Raw genomic sequence first — 13310 nt, forward strand, 5'->3', positions numbered from 1 at the left:
TTGTGGGGCAGCCAACGACGCTGTTCTCTGCCGTGGACTGGAACATTAATATCTCCCGCTTCTCTGGTTCCTAAACTAAAGTTAGTGTCCGACATGAAAATAATAATGGTTGTCCATTCAGCTGCTCCCGTTTTGTGTTCGGGGTCGCCACAGCGGATACAACCAGATCCGCATTGATATTTGGCACAGATTTTACGCCGGATGCCCTTCATGACGCAACTCCAGTGTTACCTGGAGAAACACACACAGCCGCTGATGTTCCAAAGAGGTCTCCCATCCAAGTACTAACCAGGTCCTGCACTGCTTAGCTTCTGAGATCTGACGGGATCAGGCTTACACGTCATGACAATAATAATAATAATGATAATATCATCCTCTCCATGTCTGTGTGTGTTGTGGGATTTGCTCTGCGGCTCTCTGCTGAGTAAAGGTGGAAAGACGGATCATTCCGCAATCAATAACTTCAAAGTGAATCGCCGTTTTTAATCAAATGACACATCTTTCCAAACGCTGTAAAACAGACAGCATACTACAACCGACCAAAGCTGTATTTCCCCAAAATGAGACGCCCTCCGTTCTGACAGGGAGAACTTATCCCAGTGTCAAAGTCTCAGCACTTCGTGCAGCAGCGCTCCATGCGCGAGTATTGTATTGGAGGCTGGGGCCAAAGTCACATTTTACATTCTATCCCTCTGAATCTGCTCGGCTATAAGAGTCTAGCTGTAAGAGTTATATTATTTAACACCAGTTTTTATTTTATTTTATTTTGTTTTGTTGATGTTTCTAATAAATATAAAACATTAGAACAAGTGCATCATTTGTAAATGTGTAGTGAATCAACAAACAACAAACGTTTAGCAAAGCTGCATTGAAGATTCATTCATTCAAGATGTTGGAATGAATAAACAAAAATGATCTCTGAAACAAATAGAAAAAGACTAAAATGTTTTGACTAAAACTCGACTAATACCTTGAGTTCTCATTTGACTAAAACTAGACTAAAATGTTGAGACTTTCAGTCGACTAAAACATGACTAACAAAAATGATATGTGAATGACTAAATGTGACTAAGAATGAACTTTGACATAAGACTAAGACTAAATTGAAAAATGGGCGACAAAATTAACACTATAATTTAGTTATTTTTAAAGGTCAGATGTGAAGTAAAAAAAGCAATATTTCTACACAAGTATGTTTGTTTTACAGCAGCAGAAAGAAGACTCACACACAACTCATCTCAGCCGGATTTGAACAACAAACTCAAATGAAGCGTTTCATTTCACTTTATTAAAAAAAAATTTTTAAGTTTGAACATACATAAGATTGGATCATTTTTCTTTTCACCTCCACTACTACCTTTTAATATGTGATAATTTCAGGGGCATTTTAAATATGTGCTATCAAGAACAATATTTTTATTCAGGCAAAAAAAAAAAAATGTTTGAATTATTGTTCATGATTAACACAATCGCCAAACAGTACGTTAAGCAACAGTATATTATTCCCAATGGCATTCATCAGCAGGCCCAAATCATTAACTAAACACAGTTTATGTTCTACGATATCCAGTGTGTATCTGTGGATAAGGAGCTGGCATGCCAATATGTTGACCTGTTGAAGGAAGAAGGACTACATTTCTATAGAACTTCTCCCTCTAGTAGATACTCAAAGCATTTTATGATAATGCTTTCAAATGTCTTTTGTGTACAACCCAGAAACATTCAGTTTACTGCCAGATGGGACAAAAATGAGTAAAATAAACCAGAATGCATTCACATTTAAGAAACTCAAATCAGAGAATTTGGATTTTTTTTAAAGTGACTCAAAAAAGAAAGAAAGAAAGAAATAGTTGTTGATAACAGTCAATTAGTAACTGATTAATCAATGCAGCTCTAGGTCCTGTCCAATAAAAGTCAAACCCAGTTGTTAGTCTTTGTTATATTTGTCTTTTAATAAAAATCTAAAAATGTAGCTATCGACTGTATGTTGGTTCAGCTTTTCACCGTGGTATCGATTATCGATTTTTTTTCCAAGTATTGTATCAAAGTTAGAAATCCCACAATCATGATAACACTAGCGCCAACCCCAACTGACTTTTCACTTGATCAAATCCTGTTAAACACAAAAACAACAACAACAAACAGCCCGTGTGTGTGCGCACACGCGCATCTGCTGTGCAATTGCGCAACACCAAGTCGCCAAAGATATTCTGGATATACAGTAGTTCATCCGACAACCCTCTCACATGAGTTCAGTGCAGCCAACCTTGACCTATTTTTTCCTAAGTCAAATTGGGTTAGCGTGTAAATACAGGCCTTCAACATGCAATTACTCAACAAACACGCAAATCCAAAATATGTGGGATACAAGTTCACCTCATAACACTTTCACATGAAATCAGAGCCACTGACCTTGACCTAGTTTTTGGGGGGTCAAATCAGGGAATATTTATGTCAGTGAGAGTCTGAAAGCCTGGCCTTCTACTCTACTGTTCCAGTGCGGTGAGAGCAAATGGTCCATCATGACGACTCCCTTGTTACTTTCTGTTTCATGGCTATTTAATAAATAAATCAAACAACTGCACCACTTAATCATATTTGATATCCACATTTGGCACTGTGTCAAATTATTGAAGAGAACACTGGAGGCGGAGTTTGTCAACATCAACAGTGGTGCTGTCACTGATTAACTAGTGTTAGGAAAAATAGATAACTTGTGAAAAGCAACATCTATTTCTGGATGAGCGATAAAAGCTGTGTGACAGTGAATGATTTAAGTAATTATTATAAAGGCATACCATATATATTTGTAAAATCACATCTTTATGCAACAAAATAACAACACACCCTTTACACACTCATGCACTTGCATACATGCATGCACAATACAGATAAGATAGAAGTAGCTTGGCATTTACAGACAGAGCGGTGCCAAGCTCCTCATGGCACAGATGGTACAAAGACAGAAAGACAGAGAGAGAAAAGCAGAGGGAGGAAGAGAAAGAAATTCAGCGAGAGAGGTCTGCGACACCTCTCGTTCTCTGCCCACACTAAAGCTGCCTATTATCTAATCCTTCACACCATAGTTAGGGGGAAAGGGATGTCAGAGAGGCAGAGAAAGCAAGACATACAGTAGATGCCAGAAAAAGAGGGGGCAGTCATCATCATCACCACAGCGGCTTTCTGCTGGCAGCAACACAAGGCATCATTGTACTGGCTAAGTGAGGGAATGGCTCTCTCTCGCTCGCTCTCTCTCTCAGCTTAAATCTTGCTCAACCCTACCAAACTGGCCAGGCTGGAACCAATCAAAATGTGTGTCCAGACCAATAAAATAACTCACAATGATATGGCTCACCAATAAATCACAAGTGTTTTTAATTTTTAAACAGCTCATTTACAGTAGTGTTCAGAATAATAGTAGTGCTACATGACTAAGAAGATTAAGCCAGGTTTTGAGTATATTTGTTATTGTTACATGGGAAACAAGGTACCAGTAGATTCAGTAGATTCTCACAAATCCAACAAGACCAAGCATTCATGATATGCACACTCTTAAGGCTATGAAATTGGGCTATTAGTAAAAAAAAGTAGAAAAGGGGGTGTTCACAATAATAGTAGCATCTGCTGTTGACGCTACAAACACAAAACTATTATGTTCAAACTGCTTTTTTAGCAATCCTGTGAATCACTAAACTAGTATTTAGTTGTATAACCACAGTTTTTCATGATTTCTTCACATCTGCGAGGCATTAATTTTGTTGGTTTGGAACCAGGATTTTGCTCGTTTACTAGTGTGCTTGGGGTCATCGTCTTGTTGAAACACCCATTTCAAGGGCATGTCCTCTTCAGCATAAGGCAACATGACCTCTTCAAGTATTTTGACATATCCAAACTGATCCATGATACCTGGTATGCGATATATAGGCCCAACACCATAGTAGGAGAAACATGCCCATATCATGATGCTTGCACCACCATGCTTCACTGTCTTCACTGTGAACTATGGCTTGAATTCAGAGTTTGGGGGTCGTCTCACAAACTGTCTGTTTACTCTGATCAATCCACAAAATATTCCTCCATTTCTCTTTAGGCCAGTTGATGTGTTCTTTGGCAAATTGTAACCTCTTCTGCACATGTCTTTTATTTAACAGAGGGACTTTGCGGGGGATTCTTGCAAATAAATTAGCTCTACACAGGCGTCTTCTAACTGTCACAGCACTTACAGGTAACTCCAGACTGTCTTTGATCATCCTGGAGCTGATCAATGGATGAGCCTTTGCCATTCTGGTTATTCTTCTATCCATTTTGATGGTTGTTTTCCATTTTCTTCCACACATCTCTGTTTTTTGTCCATTTTAAAGCATTGGAGATCATTGTAGATGAACAGCCTATAATTTGTTGCACCTGCGTATAAGCTTTCCCCTCTCCAATCAACTTTTTAATCAAATTACGCTGTTCTTCTGACCAATGTCTTGAACGTCCCATTTTCCTCAGGCTTTTAAAGAGAAAAGCATGTTCAACAGGTGCTGACTTCATCCTTAAATAGGGGACACCTGATTCACACCTGTTTGTTCCACAAAACTGACAAACTCACTAACTGTATGCCACACTACTATTATTGTGAACACCCCCTTTTCTACTTTTTTGTACTAATAGCCCAATTTCATAGCCTTAACAGTGTGCATATCATGTCTTGTTGGATTTGTGAGAATCTACTGGTACCTTGTTTCCCATGTAACAATAAGAAATATACTCAAAACCTGGATTAATCTTTTTAGTCACATAGCACTACTATTATTCTGAACACTACTGTATATTTGGTGTGTTGTATCAACAGAACGACTGAAAAACTGTCAAAATAAAATGCTGAATAAAACTTTGTAAAATAAATGAAAAGCTGGTAGTTATAAGCAAGCCTGATACACAGATACTGACTGCTGTTCAGAGAGGGTGCAGGATCTCCGAGTTCTTCACACTCAGGCCATAGATATTGGATTAATTGATTAACGGATCCACCAACTGCTCTAAAAATTGCTGACTGTGAAAAAAAATTGCCCCTGGGAACTCTTTTTTTAATATTTCGCACTAACTGTTTAGGGTGCCGCCCAAAAATTTCAAGACTCACATGGTTTTATTTGATCATTTGTGGTCCGTGACAAACAAGATGGCACAACATGCCACATTTTGTGTGTGCGCATTGTTCACAAAAGCAATTCAGACAAAAAGATGGAGTGGCAGCCCATGAAAAATGTTGGTGACTAGGGTTGGGTATCGACAACCGGTTCTTTTCAGGTATCGTTAAGAAATGATTTGATCCACTGACATCAATAGTCTTTTTGCTTAACAAGTCCATTATCAGTCCTTCAGAGTGGCCGTTGTTTTTTGGAGGTGTTTGTCGGGAAAATGATCATTTCTCTACGTTGATTGCAGACCCTGCAGCGGCTCTGTAATCAACCGTTTCTGCAGCATGACTCTGCTTTGAAGCTTGAACCAGTGAAGCAGTGCTTCAATCCACTGCTTCATTGGTTCCTTGATTCGCTGCTCTTCAGAAACGGCAAATCCGCTTCTTAACCCCTCTCAAAGCCATTAAAATATGTCAATCGTGAGTCACTTTTGCGTGGATTCAAGTCACTAACTGGGACTCTTGTCTTGTTGCAGACAAGAAAGTAGAATAGTCCTTCATTCCATTGGCACAGCTCCAAACGCTCAGTGGCTCTCTGCCGAGTCATGTTGGAGTCTGGTCAGAATTAATAACTTCAAAGCGAATCGCTGCTTTAAATAAAATGACACCTCTTTCCAAAAGCTGCAATACAAACAATAAACTACAATCGACTAAAATAATTTTTCCTCCCAAAATGAGACGTCCTGCGTTCTTTATGAATTACACTGATGCTGATGTGCAGCACAGCCAGCTACAAGAGCTCAGCTCAGAGGTATGGAGTGAGATTCGGGCCAAAAATGTCTGAAAGGAAATGCTTTTGACAAAAACTACAGATTTTGTTTATTTCTATTTATGTCCAGAGTTTAAGGATCCAGTGACCAATTTCAATACTTTATTTACTGCTGACATAGAAACCCTGTAAAGCCTACATTTAGTACACAGAAAATTCACAAGGGAATCGATAAAGAATGAGATCGATAAAATCTTATCAATATCCATCCCTATTGGTGACACTGTCAATCGAACATGTGGAGATGGAGGCAACGAAATATGTTCCATATCAGCAAGCCCGGAGCCATCGCGAGGGAGGAAAATGATTACCCTGGCACTGGATGAAAAAAAAAAGACCATGTCAGAGTTGGCAGAATTCTGGTTGAAGTACCTGTTTGTAAGAACCACACTGTACATTCCCAAAGAAAAAGAGAAACCTGACAAGACAGAGGGCAATGTCTTTGATCTACTGATGAGTACCAGGCAGAAATACAACAGGCTACCAGATGAAATGTGAGTGGTGAATGTGATTTTCTTGACTCATTTAGGATGTTCTGCGTGGCCCAGTTGTGTATGCACAATGGACGTGTTCTGTTTGGCCACGGAGAAGCCGCTCCATCCAGTGGAACTAAGTTTTATGCGTAGACCGGCTGTGCGCACACAGTCCGATTATGCGCGCACGCTGCATGCATTCTGTTCGGCCACATAGTAGTTGCACGAACTGGATTTATTGTATTCTTCATCTTCATATTTATTTATTTATTTTTCTGAGGACCGCTGTGGAAATAAGTCTAATGTTGCCAGGCCTGCAACTACTCCTGTGTACGCAGCGACAGCAGGCTTCCACCTGTGTGGAGAAGGTGGACAAGGTGATCAGGATTTATTATTTATTTTCATTGTCTTTGAGCACATCAATGGAAGTTGAGATACATGGATCCTGGACATCATCAGACATGTAAGTTTGCCAATTTTTTTTAACCCCCCAAAAAATCCTGTTTGCGTCCATTGGATCCATGGATTGAGCCACGGCTCTACCATGAATAGCTGCCTCGCGGTCTTCATCAGCCAGCGCAACCCACTTCAATAACGCATTGTTCTGGTCTTCTGTCCAAAAGCAGCATTGACACGTTAACATTTAAATCAATCCTGGACATTTTTCCATGGTGTGAACTGCGGATTAACTGCAAAGATTACAGAAGTGTGATTTTGTGTCAGGGTAGCTTGATTTTAAAGTCGGCCAAAAAAAAAAAAAAAATCACAGTCTGTTCAGAAAAAATGCTGCTGCTTTGTTCAAACAGACTTAAAAAAAAAAAGGTTCTGAGTGTGTGCTGATCCAGTCTATGATCAGGACCTGAATGAACTCTGATCACTGAGGAAGGATGAATGCATTTATCCAGAAAGGTGTTTTGGAATTATTCTTGTTACCTTCTCACCAGACGATGGGGACATCCTCATCTGCCCCCCCCCCCCCCAAGAGTTAAAGTTATAAATTCAAATGGTTTTACACTTTTTCACTTGTATTTTTCATGTTTTTGACAAAGGCATTTTTTTATTCAGTGATACTGTTCATGTTCAGTTCTTTGTAAAAATTTAATGTTCTGCCCCAATCGATGACTGTAAAGTGATGGAAAACATGAAACAGTTACATTCTGATTGTTGATTTAGGTGTCCTATTGGGTGAATAATAGCTTAGTTCAATCTAAACCTTAATTTTTTTTTAACCAGTCCTTCAAACCATGTGTATTTTTTTTTTCTTTTTTGACCAACCCTGGCCCTCGAGTCCCAGAAAAGCCAGTAAACCAAAAAAATAACTACGGCCTTAATACTGATGTTCATCAGGGATGTATTCTGGCTCCTACTATAGTCCATGCTTATTGGGTAGGGTAATGGCTGGTGCTTTAGGTACCTTTGCTGCCAACGACAAGAGGATTGACCGAGACTTTGTGGATGATGCTGTGAACTTTGCACAAAAGGCTACGTGAGCAGTCAGAGTCTTTGGGTGTGTGGAGGACCTGGATCCAGACTTTCATTGACTTCCTGGATTTGCCCATCAGAAGGACCAAAGTACTTAGAGGCAAAAGAACATAATCCCCACAGAAGGGTAAACCCAGGATCAGTGGGTGAGGAACTTAACTGACAGGGAAACAGAGAAGAATGTCCTTTCCAAAAGATTAAACTTCTTAGTCACAAGGCAGCAACTTTCTATAATGACCCTTATTAGTTCAACAGAATGGGCCATAAAGAAGAATACCCCAGCTGTGGTAGAGCAGAACAGGCTCAAGGTCACAGGAGCCCTTTCCAATGCAAATGCACACCTTTCCATCATCACTTCCCAGTTAAGGAAAGTTCTGACCTCCTTGAGCAAAGACTGCAATATTACCATCCTGCCAGCCAATAAAGAGACATGCACTGTATATATCCTGTATATTACTCTGTGATCACTCCACTGCTCTGTGATTCCAACACTTCTGAAACCCTGAACCATGCCCCCACCAATAACTACAAGAATAAGGCTCTAGATTGTCTCCAACACCTACAGAAACAGGAAGTCATCAACTGCCAACAGCATTCCCACCTGCATCCTGGAAAGGTCATTCCCTACATCTACAAACTTGCAAAGATTCACAACAAAGGAGCCCCACTCAGAAACATGGTTAGCAGCAGCAACTTGGTCACATATGCTTTAAATACCAGGCTGCAAGATTTGTTCAAGTTTGATGTGCAACTGCAACCTGGATATATTTATTTATTTCACAAACATTATAGTAGGATTACAGGACAGAGACGTTGAGGGTGGTACTACAAACATGTGGCTATTATTTTAACACTGTTAGTGTGCTTCAAATGAGGTATTCAAAGTGATATTTGTTCAGTTTATGTAATAAAATAGGAAAAAATAATAATAGGAAAAAATAATTAAAATCACACCTGATTTTTTTGATAGAAAAGAAATGTTGAAAAGAATGACATTTCAAATTTGACTTCCTGTTGGCCCAGTGATCATCTATCTGGAGCCTATCCCAGCAGTCATAGGGTGTGAGGCAGGGTTCACCCTGGACAGGACGCCAGTCTGTCGCAGGGCCACATATAGATAAACAAACACATTCACACTTGCACGCACCCCTGTGGTCAATTTAAAGTTTCCAGTCCACCTAACCTGCATGTCTTTGGATGTGGGAGGAAGCGGTGATCAGGAGAAAGCCAAAAAAAAACCCAACAAAAAAACAAAAAAAAACCCACTCAATTTGTTTTCTCCATTTAGACTTGTCTGAAACTATAACACTGCAATGAAATCATTATTACAGTACAACTGTGAATACATTTGATATCTCTATAAAATAATAAATAAAAGTTTAATAATTTAATGAAATAATTTAATAAAATAATAACAATAATACATAATAATAATAAACATGTAAAAATGGATGGAAGGTTTTTTTGTGAGAGGTCACCTATGTCATGTGAATGTGGTTCACATCTGGATTTGATTTATTAAGTGTGTCCTCCTGGTTAAAAAGTGTTCAAATCCTTTAAAAAACTTGAGAAGAGGAATACTACAATCAGAAAAAAAACTTGTTATATAACATCACAAAAAAAAAAAAAAACTGTAGGTGGATGCAAATTCTTTCGCTGTCCACATGAACGAATTATACATACAAACAAGCCGAGATGGAACAACACAGGACAGGTCAATGTGCTCAAACATAGAGCATGCATACACACATGAAGCTGATGTTTAACAGAAAAGTTTTAGGGTCACGCTTCTGCTGCCTGTGCAAAAGAAATACGACTGAATGCCAGAGGTCAATGTCATCTTGTGTATCAATTGCAAGAACAACAGAAGAGATGGATGAAGGGGGCTACATGGAGAGGAGCAGCACAAACAGAACATATCTCCAATTCATGCAGCAGATTCCAGCTGCAAAAAAAAAAGTGTCACAGTGTAGTGTGCAGGGTTGGTTGATTGGTTAGCACAGATACACACAATCCTACAGTTTGCAACAGGAAATAACATTCGTTTCAGTGTTATGAGCAAAATCCAGCCACTCTGTGTGTGTACACACACACACACACACACACACTGGACAAATCCTCTGTGATGTCACCCAAAGGTTTTCTTAGGAGCAGATTTGAAGCTCAAATGGAGCGGCTCAAATGTTATTAACTCCTGGCCAAGCCATGAAAGGGGGAGGGCTTTCTTTCACCAAAACAGTAAATCTAGGCTTGCATCTCAGATGTACCTTCTGGCAAATTGTAGCTGAACTTTCAGGTCTTCTTTTTAATAAAATCCTCCTCTATACCACTTCATAATGAAGCTGTTTAATTGGGGATACAAAATGCAAAACATGCACTATGTACAATTTCTCCAATCACAGCCACAGAAGCCTCTACCTTCTTCTGGGTTGTCTGGGTGTCTTGGTGGCTTTCCTCACTCTTCTCCTTCTTGCATAGTCACTCAGTTTTTGAGAACTATCTACTCCACACAGATTTACCATAGAGTGTCATACTGTTTGTATTTCTTCATAACTGATGTAAATGAAGTTCAAGACATATTCAGTGACTTGGAAATGTTTATGTATCCATCCCCTGACTTATCTGAAGAAAACTGGCAATTAAACTGATTATTTACAGGTATTATACCGAAGGGGCTAATTTAATTACTTATGCAACCCATCATTTTGGCTTTTATACTTTTAATTAATTTAGGGGACTACGGATGGAAACTAGCATTGTGCTAAATCCGGCGTATTTACGTTAAATTGTGTGCTCTCTCTCTCTCTCTCTCCACACACACATACACACACAGTCTATACAATTGTACGTTCATTAATATGCACTGTCCCTGTCAAATAAACCAATAATGAATGAATGAATGAATTTATATCAAGTTGTAGAGATTTGCTTTCAGTTTGAGTCTAAGGAAGATAATTTAGAAATTTTATATTGAGACGCCTGATATACTTTTTGTATTTAAAATGTCATAAACAAATTAAAATGTAATAAGCCACTGTACATAAATAACTATAAAATATTGGTGTATTGTGTTTTATTTTTGGAGCTATATGCCCTGGGATAAGCCAAACACATAAGGAAATTAGCTTGATTTCAGCGGTTTTGAAATGTAAGCCTGTGAGAAATGTTGGCTTCCGTGGCATTACTTAAGGGACCTCTCTTCAGAGGCATTTCGGCAGGTGTACTGGAAATGACAAGAAGAAAGCAATTTTTTTACAGTTGGTATTACGTGTTTTTTGTGGTGTTTCACGTTGAATACGTCGAAATGGCAAACAGGTGTGTTGTGATAAGGTCCAGCAACACCAGTCGTGATGTTTATTCGGTGCACAGTTTTCACAAGGTTAAGATTTTTGAGGTAGAAATTGGAGCATTTTGTACACGCCTCACAGAAAGACTGCAAAAAAAGCAGCCAGCATAGTGTGAGAAACGGGCTTTAAAAAACATTTGGGTCTAAAGGATGCTATTCCTTCCATTCGTGTGACCAGCAGAACTCTCACGAGAAGCGTGGAACGGAACACGTTTTTTTCTTTTACACCATCACAGAATTGAAATGCGTCTCCCATGCTACGCTGCACTAAGCAACGTCAGGAGCCGGTGAGTACTGCAGAGAAAGAAACCATATAAGTTTATCCATGTGTTTATAAGTGTGACCACGAAGAGTTGGAGAGAAAGCAATGGCAGGTAGCAATGGTGGATGACTGTTGTGATCATAAAGAGAGAGCCAGCCATTTGTGTTAATAACGTGGATGTTTACTGGTTCATTGACTACAGACAGTCAACTGAAAGAATTAAGCAACACAAACGTGATGATGGTCATTTGATATTTATTGACCATCATGTGGAATACATACTATTTGGAAATTTTGAAAAGAGATAACGACGTTGCTTACATACGGAGCAATGTGGAATCGAAGCAGCACATACAGAGAAGTAAAATCAGCCGGGCACAGCTGACATTCTGGATATGCATTCATAACTACTTTGTTTTTGCTTATTCAGTCTTATATAGAAGTATTTGTTTTTTTACTACACCACAGTTTACAAAGGAGGAGGTGACAGAAATACATTAATCAGCAAAATATAAGAATTCGACTTTGAAAGCTATGTTACATTTGTATAAAAAAAAGCAACCTGGAGTGAAGGTATGCATGAAGTGGACTGAACCTAGCCATACGCTGCGCTTTGGGTAGCTAAAAGTCAATCCTCAACGTTATCTCACAATTCTGTATGAAAATGGCTATAGGATCTGCCTTGTATTTTTAAGATGCACTCTGGCTTATTTTAATTTTGTCAGCTATATCAGGGTCCACACAAGTTAAAGGCATGGAAGAAATGATTTATATTATTGTATAGAATTAAAAAAAAAAAACATTGTTGACAGGAGTGAGATATGCCCTGTAACCTTGATACTTAAGAAATACAAAGACCAGGTTATATGGTAAATCTCTGGAATAGGAAATTCTCAAAAACTGCGTGATCATGCAAGGACAGTGATGAAAGCCACAATACACCCAGACAACTCTAAAGCCCCCAGAACCCCCCAAGGGAAAAATCTTGGTTCCGCTCTTGCACCTTGCCAATGATTGTCCACTTATTTCGTGGGGGACATGTCGTGTTAGAAAAAGAATATTTTCAACACACCAACACAAAATAAACTACCTCCAGCCACTGCAGACATGTATGAGAAGTAAAAACAGGACACTAAAAAAAATACTATAGCATACACCGACAAACCACAGACCACATATATCCGGAGTCCACTGACAGAAATAGAAGACATACACAGAGGGACACTGACTGCCGACCTGCTCGTTTAGTGGACGTGTTGTCCACATGTCGCTTGATATCTTCCACTCCGCTTCTGTCTGAAATAAGGAGAAAAACACAGCACACAGCACACATTCCACAGCTCAGCTCCTTCTCTTCTGGAACTCCAGAGTAAGCTAACAGCAAACTCTCACCAACTCCTCAGGCAGGGGGGAGCCTCCAAAACTCTCGACCAATCACACAACGAGCTTTCTCACAAAGGCAACTCTCATTGGACAAAAAAAGTGATGGGCTCTGGTGTGAAGTAGGAGGAGATGTGCGGAGAGAAAATAGTGACAGTATATTTTTATTATCTCACCATTTATATTCCATTTGCGCTGCGTTGTCTAAATTATCTGAATATTATTGAAAAAGCCACATTGTGAGATTTTTTTTAATCTACATTTACTGATAAAGTGGTTTTCTGATAACCACATTAAAAATCCTACAATGCTAAACTAACCTACTATTTGCAAAAGTTAGGCATTCCCGTGACATACGTCACAAAAATTTCTATCCGTTTTCTCTGTAAGACACAGACTGATCTGGTCTGTACTCC

The 13310-nt window shown here is 39.1% G+C and overlaps 1 protein-coding gene across 1 annotated transcript in view; it reads right to left on the bottom strand.

Moving 5' to 3' along the window:
* pld1a (phospholipase D1a) overlaps positions 1 to 12901 on the bottom strand; it is a 107973-nt gene extending 95072 nt beyond the window's left edge. Inside the window, exon 1 of the mRNA XM_034195317.1 lies at positions 12751 to 12901. The gene's annotated coding sequence lies outside the window, so the exon portion shown is untranslated. The remainder of the gene's footprint in view (positions 1 to 12750) is intronic.
* Positions 12902 to 13310: the final 409 nt, after the last annotated feature.

Source organism: Thalassophryne amazonica, chromosome 19 (genome assembly GCF_902500255.1).
Source record: "Thalassophryne amazonica chromosome 19, fThaAma1.1, whole genome shotgun sequence".
In the NCBI taxonomy this organism is placed as follows: Eukaryota; Metazoa; Chordata; class Actinopteri; order Batrachoidiformes; family Batrachoididae; genus Thalassophryne; species Thalassophryne amazonica.